Raw genomic sequence first — 6,990 nt, 5'->3', positions numbered from 1 at the left:
ACAGGGAATGGTCAAGGAAGGAGAGAGAGAGGGACAGGATGGGTGCTTCTGACCACGTGGGCTCCTTTCTCCCTCTCTAGGCCTCCTCATTCTCCCTGCAGGGAGTTGCAAGAATAGCGAAGAGCCTCGCAGTAACTCGCAAGACTTGAAGGTGCCACAAGTCTGCTTGTTGGTTTTGCACAGCGTGCTAATGCAGCAGTTGTGGTTGTGTTTTGGGACATCCTCCTGGTTCCTTCTCAAGTTTTAGAAGCTTCCCATCTGCAGGGTTATGGTTCAAAAAGATAGCAATCACTGTTTTTCCTGCCTCCATCTCCAAACCCAGGCACTATTGTGTGCCCTGCTCTCCAAGACTGTCTTTTGAAGATTCCCCCCAAAAATCTCCTGCAGATGCTTACTGTTGGAAGGCATCCCAAGGGTTATCTAGTCCAACCCCCGGCAATGCAGGGATCTGAGCTAAAGCATCCATGACAGATGACCATCTAACTTCTGCTTAAAAACCTCAAAGGAAGGAGAGTCCACAAGCTCCCTAGGGAGACCGTTCCACTGTTGAACTTTCTTAGTGTCAGAAAGTTCTTCCTGATGTTTAGTCGGGATCTCCTTTCTTGTAACTCGAAGCCTTTGGTTCGAGTTTACCTTCCAGAGCAGGAGAAAACAAACTTGCTCCCTTTTCCATGGGACAGCCCTTGAGATATTTGAAGATGGCGGTCATATCTCCTCTCAGCTCCTCTTTTCCAGGCTAAAGATACTCAGCTCCTTCAACCGCTCCTCATAAGGCTTGGTTTCCAAACCTTTGATGATCTTGGTTACCCTCATTTGCACACATTCCAGCTTGCCAACATCCTTCCTAAATTGTGGCGCCCGGAATTGGACACAGTATTCCAGGTGTCGTCTAACCAGGCAGAACAGAGTGGGACTATTATTTCCCTTGATCTGGACGCTAGACTTCTGTTGATGCAGCCTAGAATAGCATTAGGGTTTTTTTGCTGCTGCATCACACTGTTGACTCATGTTAAGTTTGTTGTCCACTAAGAGGCCTAGATCCTTTTCACATGTACTACTAGTAAGCCAGGTGTCCCCAATCATCTTATATTTGTGCATCTGGTTTTTCCTGCCTAAGTGCAGAACCTAACATTTGTCCCTGTTGAAATCAGTTTTGTTAGCTTGAGCACGGTTCTCCAATCTGTTCAGGTCATTTTGAATTACGATTCTGTCTTCTGCGGCATTCGTTACCCCTCCCAGTTTGGTGTCATCTACACATTTGATGGGACACGAGTGGCACTGTGGGTTAAACCACAGAGCCAAGAACTTGCTGATCAGAAGGTCAGCAGTTCGAATCCCCGCGACAGGGTGAACTCCCGTTGCACGGTCCCTGCTCCTGCCAACCTAGCAGTTCAAAAGCATGTCAAAGTGCAAGTAGATAAATAGGTACCACTCCGGCGGGAAGGTAAACGGCGTTTCTGTGCGCTGCTCTGGTTCACCAGAAGTGGCTTAGTCATGCTGGCCACATGACCCGGAAGCTGTATGCCGGCTCCCTTGGCCAATAAAGCGAGATGAGCGCCGCAACCCCAGAGTTGGCCATGACTGGACCTAATGGTCAGGGGTCCCTTTACCTTTACCTTACACATTTGATGAGCATCCCCTCAATTCCTTCCACGAGATATTGCTTGAAGCTGGCACCATGTTACTCCAGTAAGTGTTGAAACAGGACTGGCCGCCCCTGATTACAAGCTCATCGTTTTAATCATGAGCGAAGCGGACAGTGATGAATGGAGAGGAGCATAGCAGCAGTGTAACGGGTGACCACCACAAATGCGGTGATAACAGGGCTTTCAAGTTTCACCCTTCTTTGTGACAGATTAGCACAGTGAAAATCGTATTCTGTGACTGTCAGTCCATCCCAATAAATTGGACATCATGTTACATGCTGATGCTGTGTGTGTGTGTGTGTGTGTGTGTGTGTGTGTAGGATATATCGGAATCAATACAGCGCTCTGTATTTGGGGCTTCCCTCAAGGGTGTGTCTATGGGTGCTATCACAAAAGTGTGAAAGTTTGAAAGAGATGGTAACATGACCGCTCTCTTGAGCGTTCTGAAATGAAATTTCAGAAATCTGCCTGATAAAAAGGTAAAGGGTCCCCTGACCATTAGGTCCAGTCGTGACCGACTCTGGGGTTGCGGCGCTCATCTCACTCTATTGGCCAAGGGAGCTGGCGTACAGCTTCCGGGTCATGTGGCCAGCATGACTAAGCCGCTTCTGGCAAACCAGAGCAGCGTACGGAAACACCGTTTACCTTCTCACCGGAGCGGTACCTATTTATCTACTTGCACTTTGATGTGCTTTTGAACTGCTAGGTTGGCAGGAGCAGGGACCGAGCAACGGGAGCTCACCCCGTCACGGGGATTCAAACCGCTGACCTTCTGATCGGCAAGTCCTAGGCTCTGTGGTTTAACCCGCAGCGCCACATAGCTAGTGTTAAATTCGAACTTCAGCTTAGTCCCTGCGCTTCTGGTGTGGTGGGAGGACAAAAATGCAAAAAACCCAAACCTCCAGTGCCTTTTTTTAATGCATTTTGCCTTACATGTATGTTGAAGCTGCTCCCAGTTTGACTCTTTTGTTTTTACTGTTTTCGTAGAATCATAGAATTGTAGAGTTGGAAGGGACTGTGAGGGTCATCTAGCCCAACCCCTTGCAATGCAGGAATCTTCTTTGCCCAGCATGGGACTCGAATCCACAACCCTGACTTTAAGAGTCATATGCTGTACGGACTGAGCTATCCACTATCTGCTATTGTCCTGTGAGTTTTCCCTTCCTAGACATTGGGGGGGGGGGCGGAGGAAGAAATAAACTTGCATATCTGAAAAGTTTGTCCCATTTAACCTCTTGTTCTTTTTCTCTCTTTCTTTATTTCTCTCTTTCTCTTTGTTTAACCCCCTCCCTTCTCTTCATGCTTATATGGTATTTAGATGAAAGTCTTGGTTTGTACAAAAAAATAGGAAAATATATTTAATATTAACTTTTGTAATTCTCTATACAAACCCTAATAAAATGTATTCAGTTTGTGTGTGTGTGTGTGTGAAAAGTTTGCCACAGGGCCCACAGCACTGAGACTAACCCCATTGGTTTGTAAGTATTTATTTACCGTATCTTTTGCTCCATAAGATGCACTTTTCCCCTCCTAAAAAGTAAGGGGAAATGTGTGTGCATCTTATGGAGCGAATGCAGGGGGGAGGCAGGCAGGCAGCAAAAGCCCCCAAGAGCCACACACAAAGCTCTGCGCAGCTCTTGCAGGCTTTTCCCCAGGAGGGAGAAGGGACTGACGCGGCCAGTCAGTCCCTTCTCCCTCCTTGTAGAAAAGCCCACAGGAGCAGTGTGCTGCTTAAAGGGTGCGCAGCTCCTGTGGGCTTTTGCGGGAGGTGGGGGTATTGCTGGCTGTCTTGGCTTCTTTAGCCCCGCGCAGCCTCTCCCGGCTGGAGAGGTTGCGCTCGGCTAAAGAGGAAGCCAAGACAACCAGCGGGATGGATCCCGCTGGCTGTCTTGGCTTCTTTGCTCTTTGGGGCTGGAGGGGGGGGGGACACAAGCTTCCCCTGTCAGCCCTGAGCAGCTCTGGGAGAGCTCTTTGGGACTGGGGGGGGGGGAATAATATTTCTTTTCTTGATTTCCCACTCTAAAAACTAGGTGCGCCTTATGGTCCGGTGCGCCTTATGGAGCAAAAAATACAGTACTTGCCTTTGTTGCCCAAGATGAAGGGCAGTTGTACGGAAGCCAAGCAGACCAGCAGTTGACAGAATAGAATCCTCAATCGTGTCTGAAAGCAAGGAAAGTCACAAGGCACACACTATTCTGTCTCCTGACACTTTCCACCGCTGCCTCCTTCGCAGTATCTGCTGCCTGAGGTGTCTGTCTCCCTCCAAGCGGAGGCAGCTGAGGGCCAGTCTTGTTCACAGCCCTCCCTCCTTTCAGCAGGGCACCCAACCCCAAACACCAACCAGACCCAGGCCTGCTTAGCTAACACTGCAAGGGACAGGGCGCAGATAGCTTTATGAATTGCGGCTTCTACGAGGTGTGAATGAACTTGCTGTTCCTGTTTGCCTTCCCCTCCCAATCAGGTTATTAAGAACCTCACCTAGTCATGAGGAAAAACTGCTTGCGGTGGCAGATGGCACCAGAGATAATTGTGGTTACAGGAATGAAGAAACAAATGTGTTTGCATTTGGGTGGATAGTGGAACCTAAATATTAGTAGGGTTGTGTGCCAGTTCTGGAAGTGTGTGTACCTTATTAAGAGGAGTCTCTTTTGTATTGTGGCCGGAACGTGATTTATGGGCTTCCTCCTTTCTGCTTTCCATTAGATGCTTTTGAAAATAAACAGCTGAGGTTTCTCCATGGAAATAAGTTGGGCTTTTTGGGGGTTGTTGTTTTTTTAATTTAGATTTTCAGATTTACAAACAATCATCAAGCAAACAAATAAAACCATTTCCACAAGTTCCCTTGGACTTCCCTCCTCCCTGTCTGTGGGTAATTTTGTTAACTTTTTCTCCCACATCTTCTCTGTCAATCCAGTTCTATTAAATCTCCAATAAAACCACAGTCCAACTTTTAACTACAAGCGTCATTCCAATCCTACTAATAACCTTAATTGTGTGTGTATATATATATATATATATATATATATATATATATATATATATATATAAAATTTTTTTCCAATTCCTTATTAAAATTTTGGTCTTCCTGATTCCTAATCCCTCCGATCAGTTTTGCCATTTCCACATAGTCCACCAGTTTAATCTGCCATTCTTCTCTGGTAGGTGTGGTGGCTTACAACATAGGGAATGTGCCATAGTTGTGGTTTTGGAAAGAAAGGCAAGGTGTAACTATGTTAAAGAAATGAGGTTCATGGGAAACTTGGGACGAAGCGGGCAAGGCTTAGAAATTTGCATAATTTACCATCTTGCTGAAACTATTACTTGTCGATGTCTGATAGCGTGTGCAGAATTCTGGGAATATTTTCGAGGAAGCACTTTACAGCGTTGATGAAAGCATTTTTAATGTTTCAATTGGGAAGCACTAAATGCATGTTCAGAGGCTATTCTGAAATAAGCAAAAGTGAGACTTGCATAGATTTCAAACTGTGTATGTAAATGTAATATAGCACCTTACCAAATTGCTATATTCTGTAACGTCTCTGATGCATTTGCAACTTTCCAGTATCTCTTTCTCATTCCTGCTGGAAGATCAGGATCTTTGCCATTGAGTCTTCCTCCATGTAAGGCACTCCCAACTGTACATGAAGCAGGTTGCTGCATCCAGGTTTTTTTCCTGATACATGCAGTAAATTCATTGCAGTGATAATTTCTGTTCGTGTAGAAATCAAATTGCAATGTATTCAAGTTCTGTGCCTTCAGATTCCCCTCATATATAGGCATATCAGTGTTTTCAGTGCCGGATTTAGGTTTGATAAGGCCCTAAGCTACTGAAGGTAATTGGGCCCTTTATATGTCCAGCTGTCCTTTGTCAACAACACTGTTGCTGTTTTTTGTGTTGAATATAAGCTATATGGTAATTTTGAGGGACACGGCTGGCGCTGTGGGTTAAACCACAGAGCCTAGGGCTTGCTGATCAGAGGGTCGGCGGTTCGAATCCCTACAACGGGGTGAGCTCCCGTTGCACGGTCCCAGCTCCTGCCCACCTAGCAGTTCGAAAGCACATCAAAGTGCAAGTAGATAAATAGGTACCGCTCCAGCGGGAAGGCAAACGGTGTTTCCGTGCACTGCTCTGGTTCGCCAGAAGCGGCTTAGTCATGCTGGCCACATGACCTGGAAGCTGTACGCCGGCTCCCTCGGCCAATAAAGCGAGATGAGCGCCGCAACCCCAGAGTCGGTCACGACTGGACCTAATGGTCAGGGGTCCCTTTACCTTTACCTATATGGTAATTTATGGACCTAACAGGTATCTAAAGCCATTTGCACATAACAAAAATGTATTTTATAAAAGTAAATGTTGAACTGAAATACAGTTAAGAAGAAGTATATTAACAGTGAAATACAATTAAGAAGAAATATATTAATGATGAAATAATTATTAAGCTCTAACTTAAAAAGATTGGGGGCCCATTAGTACATCATAGGAGCCTACACAACACAAAACACTGTTGCTGTATGTATTTTATTTGGTTTTTTCTTATATATTAGAAATGTACATTCAGTTTGGTTTTTTCCTTTAATTTTTTTGGGGTCCCCCCAAGAGAGTGGGGCCCTAAGCTATAGCTTGTTTAGCTTATACGTAAATCCAGCACTGGGTGTTTTGCATCCCAAGACTATCATTCTTTTAGGACTCACATTTTCTTGTGATTCAAGCTGAGATGCCCAAATTAGTAATATTTCAGTTTCCAGAAGTGTCAAGATGGTGTCAATTGTCGTTGTCAAACAAAACATTACTGGTGCAATACCCAGTAACCGTGCGTGCAAAGATTGTAATCTTGTACCTTTCTTTTCCTATTGATTCTTGCCAGGAATCATAGTCAGGAAGACGGCTGTCACCCAGGCATATAGTCCCAGCCTACAAAAGGAGTGTCTTTAACACCCCCAGGGGCTAAGCTTATCAGGACAGGAGCTGAGAAAGTCATGGATTTCACTAGAGCATGGATCCTGCCAAAATTCCAGGAATAAATTTTCAGGCCCATAGACCTCTCAGTCTATGAGAAAGTACAGATTGTCACGGATCTTTCTAGAATCTTAGAGGTGCTGTACATTATATTCTTAATGGCCTGGAACTTGTACTATCTGTCTGTGGTAGAAAGGTCTTTCGAAGATCACCCTAGGAAGTGTGATATGAGCTGCTTAGAGCATTGCTCAGTGCAGTAATAATCTTTGTGCTATGTGATTCTTTGTGAGCCTTGCTGGAATATATGTGTTGCAATTGTAATCATATTTTGTCTAGTCTGTTGTAATAATACTTTGTCTATTGCCTTGTAACTTCTTATCGGATGAG

The sequence above is a fragment of the Podarcis erhardii genome (assembly GCF_964252035.2).
Source record: "Podarcis erhardii genome assembly, chromosome: 5".
Classification (NCBI taxonomy): domain Eukaryota; kingdom Metazoa; phylum Chordata; class Lepidosauria; order Squamata; family Lacertidae; genus Podarcis; species Podarcis erhardii.
Note: the sequence above shows the minus strand (reverse complement) of the source record.